The sequence below is a fragment of the Vanessa cardui genome, chromosome 8 (assembly GCF_905220365.1).
Source record: "Vanessa cardui chromosome 8, ilVanCard2.1, whole genome shotgun sequence".
In the NCBI taxonomy this organism is placed as follows: domain Eukaryota; kingdom Metazoa; phylum Arthropoda; class Insecta; order Lepidoptera; family Nymphalidae; genus Vanessa; species Vanessa cardui.
Window position 1 is genome coordinate 8,862,852 of NC_061130.1, and position 18,571 is coordinate 8,881,422.

Below are 18,571 nucleotides of genomic sequence, written 5' to 3' on the forward strand. Positions count from 1 at the left end.
TTGGATAGAAGATAGCGTATACTATTAAATACAAAGTCATGAACCTATTTTGCTGTTCTGTTTCGTTAAAATTTAAACGTATTGTTTGAATTATCTTAAGATTCATAGTAAACTGTGTTTACTAAACTTGATTGATCCAATTATTGTCTCATTGGACTATGAGAGGGACTGAATAGAGAACGCACGATATCCACGTGAAATAATGTCAATAATACATTATTGACTAGCTGTGCCCGCGACATTGTACGCGTTTGAATTTAACAAAAAAAATATTATTTTCGTCTAAGTTACTCCCTATATTTCAGTTATCTGCCAATAAAAGTACCGTCAAAATCGGTCCAGCCGTTCCAGAGATTAGCCGGAACAAACAGACAAACAGACAGACAGATGTTATATACATACATATCCATTGAGTAAAAAGGGCTATTTTAATATTACAAGCAGACACTCCGATTTTATTATATGTGTATATAGTCAATATTCCAGAATATTCCAGAATATTGACAAGCTATTTATTTGAAATAGAATAAATAGGAAGAGAATGACGATCATCGATCTCAGCCTTAATTTCGAAATTAAATAGCTTCATGACTTTAATATTTCATGCTTCTAAAGATATTGAATCGGAAATAATAATGAGCTCCCATATTTTTCGTTCGAAACGTGACCAAAATTCTAAGAAGTTTTTATCAAATCATGATTTTCATCTGATTTCGATCCAGTGATATAAAATAAACAATTGCGTTTGTAGAATTTAAAACATCTTACATCATATTAGATTGAGAACGATATTCTTTTAGGAGAAAGATTTTCTTCGCGGTGTTTTTTTTAATATTATATACCACTTATTGATTGATCACGAAATCTCAGAAACTTAAACACCTACAAACTAGAAATCTAGCAGGTAGGTTTCTTATAGGGGTAAACTTACGCTAAGTATGTATTTTACGAAACTTTACTTAACAAAACATATTATCGTCTGAAGGTTATACGCCGCTAAGCTATCATAGCTTTATAAGCTATGGAAGTTAAGATTAGGTGTTGAATATTGTAAAAATCGTGTATATGAATCGTATTTGTTACTAAGACGTGCATCCAAGCACTAAAATCAAATGAATTTAATTAAATAGAACTATAAATAATGGTAAAATATTCATAAGATCAGCATATCATTTACCTTTAACGTAAAATGTTAATTGTGCATAATTATCTATTAAGGAACCGAGTAATCCTTGACAATGTAATAGCCTCTTGAGATTTTGTCTCCTTAGAATCAGTGTTATAGTTCCATTTCATTGTTGCATTAATACAAGAGCTAATTAGGAGATTAAAAGAAAAGTAACATGCAATATCCATGAAATATGTAAAAAGTAGCGTCTTAGACTCACGACTACTCTTTTGTTTTTGTAAATCGTATTGGAAGTTAACTTTAATTAACTTACATTGTATTTATAAAATGTAAGTACACTTTAATAACAATCTGAAATCATATCTAGATCGAAGATCGGACATCGACACACTCAGAAAATAACTATCTAACCCGAATATAATGTTATGCTACAATATCAACTCCCATTCTCTCCAGTGTAACGGGAAACCCATGTATCATTTTTATGCGTCCAGTCCGGGGATCGAACACGAAATACCACGCAGTAGAAAACGCACAAGGAATATTTTTAATATTATAAATATTTTAATAAAAACTTAAAAAATCATTATGTTTTATCGATATATATGTATTTCTCCTAACATTCCAAAAGTAAAATTAAATTCCTTCATTTGTTTTTCGTTCATACTTCAACGCTTAAACCGATCATCCGTGAACATTATCACGCTAAGCGTCTATGAGCAAGTAAGACGGATATAGGTATTTTATCTTGATAGAATAACATGAAATCCACGTACAAAGACTCTTACAAAGTCTGCTATCAATATCATAAATTAAGTGTCATTTAATTGGCTCTAGACTTTTTACCATTATATCGAATATATAAGTGGGGTTAATAATGATCTATTATTATTTGATATATTTAAATACTACTCCGAGGGTATATTTTATTGCAAAAGTTATGAATTCCTCGGTATGAATTATGAAAATCAAAATTGTAGAAAAGTTTTTTAATTAATGGATTGATTATCTTTTTACTGATAACAACAACAGATATCATGAACTTTCTTTACCTTTAAAACAAGCAAAATATTGCAAATGGAAAATAATTGTACTTTTTTATTTAGACCAACTTCTCAAACGATTACAGCAATATAATATGTGATTTCTGAAATAAATGTACACTTTAACATGTATAAAACGTAGTTTCGGAAAAATTTATCGACAAATATTGAATACTAATATTATATTCATAAAAAAATGTCTGTCTGTTACGCTTTCATGCTTAAACCACAGTATCGATTGTGATTAAATTTAGTATTATATTTTAACATTTATTTATGTATTATTGTTTATTTAGTATTGTATTGTTGTGTACAAGTTCATGAGTATTTTACTTACAATATGAATTTCAGTTCCAGCTTATGGTATTATAAATCCATCTCTCTCTCTCTCGTATATATTTTCATAGTTATGATATCAAAATAAATATACCTACTATTGTTTTATGATCTAATCGTATCATAACTTAAAACACCACAGCACATAAAATTATTATCTAATTGTTCTCGCGAGTTTTATTTAACTTAAAATAAGTTAAATAGTTTAAGTTTTGAGATGACTTACCTATATGAAAAAAAAAAAGATTCGTAAATACAATTTGATATGACATCATGGTAGAAACTTCTAAAGTTATCAGTGCTTCTTTACAAAATTTTCCATGTAGTAAATGTAAGAACCTTCTTCTCGAATCAATTTATCTATTGAAAAAACCGCATCAAAAACCATTGCGTAGTTTTAGAGATTTAAGCGTACATAGGGATATAGGGACAGGAAAAGTTACTTTGTTTTATACAATCTAGTGAAGAATAAACTCTTCATAAATAAAATTATTTAAAGCCTGTTCGTTCACTTCATAAAACAACAACGTACATCAATAATTTAAGAAAACGGAAAGAAAAGAAATTGTTGATTAAAAACATAATATTATATAACATATATTACATTAGATTAGAGCGCTAGCTTTGTATTTGATTGAATGTTGATTCAAAAGTCCTACACATAACTTCATATGTAGGTATATAAATAATGTTTTGTTGATACAAATCACAATACAATCCTTTACAAAAACGTTCTAAAAGAGTTTAAAGTTCTAATCACCAGATCTACATAAACAAAACGATAAAATAATGCGTCATGCGTAGTCAATTTTTTGTACGTACATAGATACAAACTAACTTCCCCCCATCGATCGACTAATATGTTTTGTGTCCATACTGTATCCAAGTAACTGCGACCTCATCAACAATTGACCGTCTGTTATCGATCTTGGACTTACTATTACGTCGGCTTCGTAACGTTCAATAAATAAAACGACCAATCAGATTTTCTTTTAAACAAAGCGTTCTGTAATTGGAATGTTCTATCAACATAAATTATAAGACAGTATAATGTGTGATAGAAGGGTGATTGAGACAGTGTAACTGTAGGCACAAAGGACATAATATTTTTGTCTCGAAGGTTGATGGCGCAATGGCGACATAAGGAATGGTTGATATTTCTTACAGCGTCATCATCTGTGGGCACCGCACCACTTACCATCAGGTGGTCCATAAACAAGGATTCAATTAATAACTTATCCTTAGTTTTAAGTTTCTAATTTATATTACATTTTAATATGGATTATTTTTGATTAAAAAAGTTAATAGTATTTAAATATGTGGCGTATATAAAATGTATGGCGTACGTAATTTGTAACCTCTGTATGGTTATTTAATTTTATGAATATATGTGTAACTTTTATTGGGGACACATAAATTATAAATAAGTAAATTTACTAATAATTTGATCCAGTTTTAAGCAAGAGTGGGTTGACAAGCTTAAATATATATATAATTAATAATGATACGACTAGGTGAAACATCCTATTAATTAGATTAAAATATTTTACGTGAATCGTATTACAAATAAAATTTATAAGTTATTAAAAAATAATCGTTAATTTAGTTGTTATTCATATTTAAGATAAATAACTTGTAAGTATAAAAAAGCTTCTGAAAATTATTATTGTTTATTCAAACCTTAAAGGTACGTTTTATTTTACTTTGGCATTATAAAAGCGTTTTTTATTTCATTTTTCATTGCAAACCTCTTAAGTTTATAGCTCCAAGGTAATTCTATTTAGAATGATTGCCTTTTGTGTGTATTAAACAAAGTAGAATCTGATTAGATTCGTATTCATAATTTATTTTATTAGCTTAGAAGACGTTTTTTAAGAAGAATTCTTACGTCGTGAAGGTAAAAATAAAGTGAAATAAGATAAACGTCGTTAGAATCTCGATGCTACAATCCATAGCTGTTTAAATTAAGGAGGAAAAAAATATTAATAGAAAACATACTCAATGGCACGCAGATACAATGAGTCCTCTAATTAATATCTTAGTTAAAATAGATGCAAACGGGCCATTGCACTCAGTTGACATAAATAATTCTGGACTGAATATTATAACTATTATCTTTGTGCATACATTTATTTGAGAATAGAGCTGTTTAACTATTGCCAGTTCTATTTATAACTAGTTGTTAACAGCAGCTTTGCTTAACTTTTAGGAGGCCCGTCGTCAGTTATTCCATGTAAAAAAAGCCTATTTTGGAGTTCAAGCTTACTACATAATACATTTGATCAAAGTCAGCATTAAAACCACAGGGTTTGACAGTAAAAGCGTAGCAGGTAGACAGAGTTACAATAGTAAATAGTAACAGTCTGTAAATTTCCCACTGGTGGGCTAAGGCCTTCTCTCCCTTACAGAATATTCCACCTCGCTGCTCCCGAAACCGCAGTCATCGGTAAGGGTATACGCGCTCTAACCACTGGGCCATCTCGGCTTCAGGCAGAGTAACTTTCGCATTAATAATCTAATCTTTAAGGGAACTGACAATTAGTTGATATTCATTTAAAATAATATTTGTCGAAGACTGTCGCATAGTTTATGTGAACATATTTTAAATACACGGTCACTTTGTTGTGATGATAGAAATCAATAAAGCGATGTACCTATGACAGAAACTAGAACATACCCGTTGTACATTAAATAGTGATGTCCTTATAAGTAATTTCAGCTACGGCGGCGATTCTCGAAGGTTCTAACAATATATATTATAACATAGAAGTGTTTTTGTAAATATAAAGTCACTCTCATAATCTGATGGGATGAAATTCTGGCACGATCGGATAGAGCTGAAACGCAAGACAAGACTGTAGAAGTGCTTTACATGGCCCGAAAATTATATAATAAACGACAAGAGAACTATAATTATACACCTTGCTATGGTTTTTTAATTTAATAAATACACAATACAAAATAAATACGTATTAATGTCGTAATACATTATGTGTATTAATATTTTTTGAAGCGAATAAATAATTCTTGTAAATTGTTTTATATAATTACATAATTAATACAAATTATATGTTATACATACTAAGATTTACTAAAATTAATTATAATTAGAAATTCAAGATATCTGGTTCTAAAGTCGTTGTTGTTGTTTCTTGTTTTAATATCGAAGATTATGGGAAATAATATTGAATACCTCATCTGCAAAAAAATTACTACTCTTAAAAATATCTCCAAGCCAAACAGCGAAGCTGAAGCGTACTTTAGTTGTTGAAACTATCAATTTGAGTTTCACGACGGTGGGTGGAGGCGATGAAAAGAAGTCAAACAAACTTAGTCCTGCATACACGCCGTTATATTATTACCTTCTGAACATATTACTAGCTATCCGTCACTACTTCACATGCTGTAATTAAAGATTGATCGCATTATATTTTTATACTTTTTAAGCCTTTAGATTTCAAAGTCCTAAATCGGCAGTTAAAGTCATATTAATTTTCTATCCAAAAAAATCCATTTCTAATGATTTTTCTTCATATTACACTTTACAGAAACAAATGAGGAATATACATTTGAAATTTGAGCGCACACATCTGTACTTCATGTCACTAAGTAGTGATTTCATCTCATAATGACTGACAAGAAAAAATGAAATCAGGTGATCGTTATAATTATGAGATGATTGACGACAAGTATAATAGTAAGTCACCATCGTCCATAGTCTGTAAAAAACTGCGCGAACTGTGAGTGTGTGAGCAGTTTACGGTTTTCCATTCCTAGTACATTTATGATTACAATAAATCATAAGAATTTCAATTATACTCACAGCAACTTAAATATTTTTTACTCAAACAATGGAAACCCACTGCATGTTGAATAATTATATAAATAAAAGACCTAAACAAATCAAACAAAAAAAATAATTGAAAAATATAAAAAATTAAAAAACAAAATTAATTATCGTCTATAATTAATTTGGATAAATTTCCACAAATTATACCGTTTTATTTTTTCTGTAAAATGATTTTCTGAAGTTACTCAAAAAGGTTACTTTCATTCCATTAAAAGTTCACAAAGTTCGCAGAAGTTTCCGTGAATTATATAAATACATTTCGAAATAGCAGGAAATCATTTCACACTCCCTTCTAAATAATTACTGTTAATTATGCTGTCTTTAAATCTGTCAGTGTGTCTTCTTATCTTAACTGTGCTTTTCTAATATTAAATGTAAATTATTACTACACTGAGTTATCACTAGCCTACTTCTAAGTAAATACATACTATTCAATATAGCCACTAAAATCGGCCAGTTGCCAGGAAATTAATCACGTTCATTCATATAATCTATTCTATATTTTCATACGACGTATCAAATTGGCAAATCATAATCCACTTTAAGCTTTTGCACCTAGCTATTATAGCGATAAGAAGCGCCATATTACGATAATGTATATATAATTAGTTTTGTATATTTATACCGAAGTTTGTCCAAATATATCTTAAATTAAGAGTAAAGTCTAATATGTACTTGTTTTATTAGGAAAGTAATTATTAATTTTTTTGAATTGGTTATGTGACAGGTTTAGTTAGTATTGTATCCAAATATTTAGTACCCACTATGTAAAACTGATGTAAACATCTGATGTATCGGTTATAAAAAAAAAAACATATTTAGTTTGCAGTTGGTGCCAAATAGAAGGAATTTACTTTTATGTTTCACCTAAAGTAAGTAACAGCCTGTCAATTTCCCGCTGCTGAGATAAGGCTTTCTCTTTCATTAAGAAAAGGGTTTGGAATATATTCCACCACGATGTTCCAATGCGGGTCGGTGGAATGCACATGTGGCAGAATTTCGATGTAATTCGACACATGCAGGTTTCCTCACGATATTTTCCTTCACCGCCGAGCACGAGATGAATTAGTTGAATCAGCACATATATATAGCTATTGATTATTTGAACCCGCAATCATCGATTTAGATCGCGTTCTAACCACTGGGCCATGCTTTTTTATGTTTTACTTATAATATTATGAACAAATGTAGTTATAATTAAGTACACTTAAAAATTACGCCATGGAATAATAACAATAATAACAACTTGTAAATATCGAGCTAACTCGGTACGCAAATAGACTACAGATTTTTAGTACATAATAACAAAAAAAAATACCTAATTTTCTTATTTTTCACTTTGTACTGGCTGGCTGGCTTTTTAATTAATTTCCTGTTTAAAAGGTGACCCAGTGTTTGTTTCCACTTGCACTGATGTTCTCAAGATTGATGGCATATTGAGAATGTAGAGGATGATTAATCAATTCCCTGTTCAAATAGCAGAAACAATATTTAAACATGAGTTATATTATGTGACACATAGTTCTAGCTAGGAAATGTTTAATATTTCTTAGAATTCCAATTTATCTTTATACTATGGAATCTGGTTACCATTTATCGTCTTGTCACCTCTTGATCATTACCCTATACCTATCTTATATATAAAAATGAATCCATTAAACAAAAAATATCGCTTTGCAGTGGATAACAGGATTTAGGACGAGTGTTAAGCGTTAGGATTATTTTGGGCGTTAAATATTTACACATAAGGCTGGGGTTTAACGTTAAATACCCACTGTACATTAATTAATATTAAACGAGTTCGTATTTCAATCTTTTTTAGTAAAATACTGTTGTTTAAATTAATGCTTTATTTTGCATATAATTAAATGTTCAAATTATAATAATTACTATATCGTCTCTAGGATGTCTTTGTTATCCTAATTCTAAAATTGGGCTCATATTCTATTACCCTTTATCGATCTTCTGAATGATTTTACTTGCTACAGTCCCAGCCCCTTACTTCCACATAGTGTTAAACCTTATCTGATTCTCACTCTTTGTGGAACCCTGTTAAACCAATTATTATTTTTCACAACTTTCCAGGAACTTAAAATCTCATCTTAAATTTCTATTTTGCCTTTGGTCATACCTAGAATCATGTCGTTCGACATTATTTTATTCATTCATTCCATATACAAACATCTGTACAGAATAGTGTACCGTAAATTAATATGTATACTTAAAATTAGACTCGGAAACTGTACAGATAGGTAATCAGTTACCAAAATTATCTTTTTTATTATGTGATGTACATCACCTGTGCCTTATTCATTGCTGATGCTTACACTTTTTTATCACGATATATAATAAACATAAAACTTCACTGACATACGTATTACAGATCTTGATTCTGGTCTTCAAAACCTGATAGAAAAATCCCCACAACGGGCAAAATCTTACGGTCGTGTTCTTGTATTCGTATTTATATATTCCTGTATTTGATTATGTAATTGCTGAATTAAAACTTTAATCTAGAGAAAGATCGGAGAAAAATAATTGAGAACAACGAGAATTCTGACTCAATTAGTCTATGCCAAATAATTTTATCTAAAACATCAAAGAATAGACCAGCATCCGAGTCTATTATATTAAGATAAGCATCATAATGACCTTAAGTCTCATTCGTTCGTTACAAACTTTCTTAATATTGTTTAAAAATAAGTTTAGAAGACATATTGCAAGGTTATTGCACCGTCTGCTCCAATGCGGTGTGTACATAATATTATTATAATTTATAATGTCTTTCTGATCGATATCTTAATTACAATTAGTTTTTAAAATAGATATTCTACTGGTATCTTTATTTTCACAGATCAGGCACAAACTGACGAATGGTTTACGTGCTTTCCTAGGTACGGGCATTTGAAACCACAAATCCTTTATGTCAAGTTATTAACTGAAAATTATTTGGAAGAAAAATCGAATGCCCTTTTTATGAGTTGGACCCGAGGTTTGAACATTTATATATAAATATAGTTATGGTTATATTAGAAATTGATAACGCTGTTGTTTATGGACGGTAGTGATCACTATCACGTGGCCCATTCGTCCATCATACTTCATAAAAATACTTATATGGTATTATAATAGTAGGTATGTATTAGTAAAGGAGGTTAAACTTAATATACGGAAGTTTAAATAAAGCAAACGAACTAATATACATTTGTTGTTTTATTCCTTTATTTAGATTTAATTAAGTTCAAGTAAATAAAAATTGTTTACCAAGTATTTTGATTTAAAAACGGTAGGTATTATATTTCTGAAAAAAATCAAGATGTTTATAGCCTATATTTTAAGATTAAAATAAATAAATAATTCCAAATTATCACCTTTCTAGTATTTCGTTGGCATTTCGCCATGTCATTCTTATATATAACAATATGTACCTATATCTAGCTTGACAGATTATAAAACTTAGCAAGGTCTACCTACCTACATTTTTGTACTGGAAAAATAAAGTAAACATTAAAAGGTGACGTGGGTGGATACTCTTTTGGAATGAATTTGCTTTTGCTATATATTATATATTAAACTAGCTGTGCGACTTCGAGCGTTTTATTTAACAATAAAGTTGTTATTCACTTCGCAGTTTTTACTATCACAGCTGTATTACAATGTTTTAGGCAGCCTTTGTGATATTAAGTCGTTGGTGGTAGGCTCCCGACGTCATGGCGCAATGGTGGCATGCACGAGGGCAACGCGCAGTACTAGACAGTATTTGGATATTGGAGTGACTTTATATATAATTCTAAAAGTTACTCCCTTTAACATCAGCTATCTGTCAGTGAAGAATCTCAATAAGTCCAGCTGTTCTAGAGATTAACCGAAACAAACAGACAGAGAGAAAGACAGACAGACAAACAAAAATAGCAAACAATGTTATTTTGGTAGGTAAATGTACCCTGTATACATATGCATTCACTAAAAAGTGGCTTTTTAATATTACAAACAGACAGTCCAACTGTAATACATGATTAGGTGACAGAAGACACAATAAAATAAATTAACAACGTTTCAAAATATTTAATTAAAAAGTTTCAATAACTATATAGAACCGTATAATATATAATAATTATATAGAGATAGGGCGAAAAGATCACTAGGGTGAAGTATAACGCTACATGACGATTTCTAGAAATTCCTTCTATACAGAAAAATATAGTTAAAATTACACGCGATTTGCTTTAGCAAGCTTAGGCAAATTGGAAATTGTCGAAGTTAATTCTAAGTTAATTTTCTTGGTGGTAGGGTTTTGTGTAAGCCCATATGGATAACTAACACTCGTCAAATAGCAGTACTCAGTATTGCTGTGTTCCGGTTTAAAGGGTGAGCCAGTGTAAATACTGATACAGGATACCTAATATCTATCAATTTTCAAATAAATCTCATTTGCCGTAAATATATATTTACATTTTAAGTTTTATAGCCTATCGAAATACACCGTTGAATATGAAACTTTTTAAGACTGACGTAGTCGACGCATTATAATATTAGGCATTGTATAAAATTTGCAAAACATTAACGTACTTTTATACTGTACTGACCTTGAACTCAAAATCTATTACGGATCGAGAAATCTATGTCAGCTATAGACTTAAATAGTTATTCTGTAATACTGAACAAAAAACGAAAGCAACTTTCCATTTTATATATAATTTATTTGAGTATGATTAGACAAATTCACGGTACCGCTATAATCCGGTAAATCGAAAAGGCTATTATAATATATAGATCCTAATATCGTTTGCAGCGTATCTCAATTCCGCCATCGCTCGAGTACGTACTACACTGTACTAATTGTTTTGGAGTTCATCCAAAATACAAACTTAACCGAATTTCACGGGTGGCACGGTGCATAGAAAATTGTTGCTTCTAACGTATTTAGTGAAACAATAATGTGCTTCGAAAATCTAATTTAAATTTATATAATAAATTTGAATAAAGAAAATGAAGATTGAAATTGACGGAGGTTATTGCTTGAATATTATACAACATTTATTATTTACAAAATTCATTTAATTTTCTTTTTCTTTGTTTTTATTATATAAAACCCAACGGTTAATAATCCTCACCGCTCACAAACATTGATACTTTTACAAAGATCTCTTACATTATCAATGAACCCTCAACCTTGGATATAACTAAGGTATAACTAAGGACAAACATATAGTACACAAGATTTTAAGAGGTCACCAACAGTTAAAATTGCTGCAAGAAGAAATATTAACAATTCCTTATACAGCCAAAGCGCCACACATATTTGGAACTAAGATGCAACCTTGGGCCTATAATTATACTGGTTCACTCATACTTTAAGCTGGAACACAGCAATACTCCGATCCAAATATCCACAACAGCACGATTTTTAAGAATTTTTCTGCTACGCACAACTCAGAGGACCCAGCTTTCGCTGGCCGGTTTTTCCGAGTCAATACGTCTTGGGAACCTTCAAGGAAAGAACGTACACCTTCTCTAAAGGCTGGCAATGCATCGGCAACACCCCATTGTTACAGACGTCCATGGTCGGTGGTAGTCACTTTCCATCAGATGAGCCTCCAGCTCGTATGCCATTTATACCATAAAAAACTAAGTATTACTCATTGGCAGCAAAATATGTGAACGATTGTGAAATACCTACACAGATTTAAAACCAAGTAAAATCATCACCAATATTAATGTACTTTTTAGATGGTAGGGTCAATATACTAATGAGATCAATAAGATTGAAATTGGAAGGAAAAGATAAAATGTTCCATTTTCTAATTTCCCAAAAGAATAATTTCTATTGGAATTGTCCTTTACCTTAAATCAACAATTCATTATGATTTAAGTAATCGATTGTTGTAAGTGGATTGGTTAAATAAAAAAATAGTATGTATAGTCTTATCTGACCCTCAAAGGCGGAACTAGCTTAACAATTTAGGTAAGTTAATACGTTTTTATTTTTAAGTTTCGTTTTCATTATGATTTAAAGTAATCATTTACAGGGTATGTTGTTTATTTAATATTTTAAAAATGTATATTAATAATACTTACTTCTCATTAATAATACATTACGAGGGAAAAATTACTTACAAATGAAAATGACTGTTAAATTGTAAATATTCGTAGCGCCACCTCATTTATCGTGGCTACTACTTAGTAGTATACAGTTAATCATACACAACACAACACTGTGTATTACACAACATGTTGGTTTGGTAAAAGATTTATACACTTCTTATTTTTTCGTAATTCTCCCTAACTATATATGATACTGTTGGCAAATACTACATGAAACCTTTGTGCTTCGATTGCACTGAACTTCAGTTTCGATTGACATGTATTATTTTACACGTTTTTACAGATCATCTGTATATTTATTTATTCAAATTAAAGCGAAAAAAAATCTATGTTTCTCTTAAAAACAATCTTAAGTCAAAAGATTAAGTTTTTAGGTTTTTGCACACGTTAACATTTGTATAAATCGTATAATATTAGTTTATAGATTTAAGTCAGGCGTATATAGCATGCTAATATAGCGATATTTATTTTTAATGTATCTGAATATACCAACAAAGTAGAAGAGTATATTTCTGTCCAAGCTCTTCGAAGCGAACGCTGCTAAACAGATACACAAAAACTTTATTTAAGAGATGTAGTTCTCCAAAATCCCGAAAACAAAAATCGCCAAACAAATAAAATCATACATGTACACAGTTATCATTTCTATACTTAAAAGTTAGATAAAAATTAAAGACTAAAATTTAATTTATTTATAGTAGCAATAAATAACCTGTCAATTTTATAACTTTTATCTAGATAAATATTACCATTTTCGAATTTATTGGTAATTAAATTGGTAAAATAAAAATAGCACAGGATAAAATCCTTATTTGACCCTCACAAAGACGGGATTAGCCGTGATTATTTAGGTTAGTTAATTAATACGTTTTTGTATCACATTTCCTCATGACAATCTACGTTCGTTTTTTGTGACGTCATTTCTTCAAACATTTTGAATTCGGTCATTACTTTTATTACTAAATATAACGAGATTGTCCTCTTAAATGCTTTTCATAGATTTGTTAAGCGAATAATAACTCAGTGTTAAACTCTCCACGACTCACTTAATATATTATGTGAACCACACTCGCAAACAGGAAGAACGTTAAAGTAATTTAAGACCCACCTGAAATATTTTATGCGTGTGTGCCATTTTTATTTTGGATTCATTTTATAATCTATCCGTTAGTGACAGAGTTCAGATTCTTGCACCGGCCGACTGTTGCAAGACAGCTATAATTATAATTTGGAGGTCACGCCTACGTTTTCGCATTTTATTTTCTCCTTGCAGCGAATGTTTACGAAATCGTTTGCGATAAAATTGATATTAGCGTAAAAAAAATACATTGACGCATTTGCATTTTGTATATAATTTTATTAATCTTACATGTACTATATAAATCAATATTTTTAACCAGTTTTACTAAATTTTGCAATATAAAAATGTTCATAAACAAAAAATAATAACCAGCATTTATATTCATTTGGAATAGCATTTCGAACACAAATATTAAAAAATATGTGTATAAGAATAAAATTATACAAATAATAAAAATTTTAATTTAATGAAATATGAGTTCAAATTCACGGCTTTATAACAATAGACAGTTTCTTCATCTATTTCGTTTGTACATTTCGCTAAAAATACCACTATATTCATTAATTATAGTAAATGTATTGCTAATTAATTAGCAACAAATAATTATGATTATTACATACATGTAAATGGTTTCTGAATAAGATGTTTTATTACTGAGCGTCATATATTAAAAGTAGGTACTCTGCCTGATATTCTTCAGCCATTCCAATCTTTCAAATGGTTTTATCGGGGAATATGATATTTTATTACTATGAAATATTATCATAAAATCGGTAAGAGACAACTGAGCTAAACCAAGAGAATATGTGACTTGGGTACTTTGGTAATATCTATTGAAGTAAAATATCAATAAATAGATATATTTCTGCAGGTCACGAGGTCGTGGGTTCAATACCCAGATCAGGCCGATAAATTGTTACAGAGTTTTTCTATCAAAAGTATTTTATCAGTTATATCCAGGGATCTGGAAGTTGGAAGTGTACACTCCCCTACCTCGGAGAGCACGTCAAGCCGTTGCTCCTGCGCTTGAACTCTTTGCAAACGTGTCGGATTTGTCTTCTCCTCGGATTATTATGAGATAGATAGAGAGAGATAAGGGTATATAGGGTGAATCTGTGTTTGCGCACAATTTGTGCACTACAATATGTCTTGTCGTGTTTGGTCTCCCTTAAGATGGACCGCTGAGTCCAATATGGCGAGATAAAGAATATACATTCTTAGATTCTACTGATAAAAAATTGTGATCAAGATATGATTACATTAAAACCTGTCTTTGATTTTTCATAGTTACAATGGACTACCGCAGTCTACAGGTCCTCATAAAACATATATTTTATTCAGTCTAAGTTTATATTTTTTCAAACGGATGACCTTGTTTACAATAGAATCGAAGTGTTTGATTTTTTTAAATTTCAAACGTACCTCATTCTTCGTTGAAAACTTTATTATCAAATCAAGAGACGACAAACAATATGTTTCGGTCTAATTTATTTAATTTGTATTTCTCTTTTGTCAAGCTTCCAATATATTTGTAATGACAATTATGTGGTAACTAAAGGTTAGTAAAAATCATGTTTTTCACGTCTAATGTTTAATAGATATTAGATCAGACAGCTCATTCAAATGTAAGATAGAATGAGTAAATAACTCTGTTCGAGATTGCCCTACAATAAATGGCTGAGATGGCCCAGTGTATCGAACGCGTGTATCTTAAGCGATGATTTTGGGTTCAAACCCAGGCAAGCACCACTATAGATGTGCTTAATTTGTATTTATAATTCATCTCGTGCTTGGCGGTGAAGGAAAACATCGTGAGGAAAACTGCATGTGTCTAATTTCATTGAAATTCTGCCACATGTGCACACCCGCATTGGAACAGCGTGGAATATGTTCCAAATCCGCTATAATGGAAGAGGAGGCCTTAGCCCAGCAGCGGGAAATTTACAGGATGTTACTTTACTTTTATATTAAAGTTCACATGCTGCTCATGACGGTATTTATGTAGACAAACTATTCTTGTATTTTTAGTTTTTATTTACGTCTGAAAGGCCGTTTATTTGTCCGGAAGAATAACTATATACACATGCAGCCTTTTATCATATATTCAACATTAAGAATATATTGAACCCATCAACAGAGTATTTTCCTAGAAGTGTTAGCCCGGAGTTAAGAAGTGGACGAAATTTTGATTGCTTAGGAATGGATGAACTTATGGATCTTTACCTAATTTATCCCAAGCGGTAACACTTTATTCCAATAATAAGACTAGTTGAATTTGGGAAGAAATAGTACACTTGTATTTGCGCACACCCTCTAAAATATTTTCTCCAGAGATTGAAGTTGGTTATTTTTGAAGTAAAGATCAACATATGTACATATGAGTTCCTTAAATGACCTTTCAACACTGAATAACACATGTAAAGATTTATTCAGACATAATTACAAGGAGCTTTTTCTTTCAAATAATTAGTTTAGTTACTCACGAAATACTACCAGTGTTATTAACGAACAAGGTGACTCATAAGTATTTTGAAACTTCAAAGATATATAATTCCATTCTACTATTTCTAAGTATTTATCTTGTCTTGTATTTTTTTACTTACGCAATTAAATTTGTAAATTCAAACGAGCATGAAATTTTATAGTATTTTTTTTTTATTTAATATATTGAAACGTTTTATTTATCTAATGCTTTAATCGTCCAGGCCCAAATTGATGTTAGCCTAAATACAAAGTGAAGAAATTTGTTGAAAAAAAAAAGATCTAAACTTTTGTCTTAAGACAACTTTGATTCATGTTTAATACATATAATTATATTTTATACATTCACTAACCTTATTTTACAAAACATTTAAATTTAATATGTTATTGAACACTCGTTGCATTACATTTTTTATTTAAAGGAAATTTGGCATTATATTTAAAACTATCTGTGGTCCTTTTGCAATAAATAGTCAATCACTGGTTGATCAGCTAATCATTGTTTAGATTTTGAGGTTTAATCTGCGATAATACCATAGATATATGTATTTTTTTCGTTTTACTCGTATTTAATTATTGGTTATAAACCATATTATGCTGAGTGGTTAAGCTGAAAATTGTAAAAAAACATGCAATATTAATTATTTGCCCAGCAGTGAGAAATGATTTTTTTTTTAAACATACAGTATCATTTTTTTAATTATGTTTATATAATAAAAACAAGTACATCTTTAAGCTTACAGCGATATTAAAATGAATTACAAAATATTGATTCAATCTAAAAAAAATATGTGCATAAGTACAGTTTAGAATTGCCAGTTATACAATGCAGTCACATATATTATGAGTATAGATCGTATATAATTATGTGCGATCAAGGAAAGGCGATAAAGGAATAGATAGTGCATAAATGCATTGACCTCTGGGTTGTTGTTGATATCTTATAGGTCAACTAAGTCTGTTAGGGTCTGAATACATTATTATTTATATTGAATTAGGAGAGAATATATAACACTCTAGGACTTTATGCAATTTAAATCTTTAAATTTGATGTATCAATATTGAGTTCATTTTTAATTAAAGGCAGTGCTGTTTTAAGTTCTGTTACTGAACTTTAACAACTGGAAGTAATTAATTATAATTTTAAAACCATAAATGTATGTAAATGTAAATAATGAATAAGAGACCGTAAATGGTTTGTGAATAAAATATTGCAGTGTGTGCATGAATGGTAATTATGTATTTATTTTAGTTTTACAAATGATTTACAATATTCAAAATTATTTTATAACAAAATGTTTGAGAAAGATACAAATTATCGATAGTTCTAAAACATGTCTCAATGAAAGATCGTAATGTATCATAATCTGCTAATGTCACATTTGAGATTGATTTGAGATACGATGATGTATTTTTAAGCTTTTATAAAATTCTTGATCCTTTGAAGTTGAACTAAATTGACGTGAGCAAACAAATTGCCTTGATAAAAAGATCCAATCCGATATTCCTAAGGAGATTTAACGTCTACTAAATACTAAATAATATTAAATATATTTGTTTTTTTTTATCACTGAATAAATTATAATCATAAAGTACCTCATTTAAAAAATAAAGAAATGATCCAAACTATAATTGATAAGAAATTATTTTAACAAAATAAATGGATAGTACGTTCAACATTTTCCAAAAGTTTATTTTATTTATTTATCTTGTAGCCTAATTCTCTATCATATCAACGTTGTGTTATGAAAATAAAAACATTTGTCATCCTTTTCTATTCTTGTCACTGCCACTAGCGTAGGATGAGACAAAACATAATATATAAACATATTTGTGTGAACATACCTTTATTTGACATAGTATATTCTAAGTAATGATAAGTATATTTAAATATATAAATTATTAACGATAATTGATAAAACAACTAAGAAAAAATTATTATCTAATCGTTACTGATAAAATCAAATTAATATTTAAAAAAAATAATTACTCACACGATGTAAACAAGAATCACTTAATCACACATTTACACTCACACACACAAACACTTAATTAAATCAAAACGGACACAATCAGCCAAAATTGTTCGCAAACTTTGTTAACCACGTGTTGCGCCACGAAAAGCGAGAAGGAAAAACGATTCTATTAACTCCACTGGACACCACTCTTGGCCGCAAGTCACTCACTACTGGCCATACGTTTCACATACATTGCCGTGTGAACACAACTAAACAATTTATTTTCATATACAACGAACGCATCGAACATATCTAATCGATGGATAACGAATAGCCGTAAAGACGTCTCTACTTTTCTCCTGATCATGACGATTAATTCTATTTTTGAATTTTAGCCAATGCTATCCAATGAGTCATGCGATTGGTCAGTTCGATGATTACAACTGCAGTGATTTTAATTATTCAATTTATGAAAAAAAAATGCTTTTTATTTGTTATATTCTTTTTATCGGAAATATTTGTTATATTTCTCACATTTAGAGAAGAAAAGTAGATTGGTATGCAATATAAATTTACATCAGGAACTGT

The 18,571-nt window shown here is 29.9% G+C and overlaps 1 protein-coding gene across 1 annotated transcript in view; it reads right to left on the bottom strand.

Annotated features, from left to right (window-relative positions):
- LOC124531991 (CUGBP Elav-like family member 1) overlaps window positions 1-18,184 on the bottom strand; it is a 366,498-nt gene extending 348,314 nt beyond the window's left edge. Inside the window, exon 1 of the mRNA XM_047106603.1 lies at window positions 18,020-18,184. The gene's annotated coding sequence lies outside the window, so the exon portion shown is untranslated. The remainder of the gene's footprint in view (window positions 1-18,019) is intronic.
- Between the last annotated feature and the right edge of the window lie 387 nt (window positions 18,185-18,571).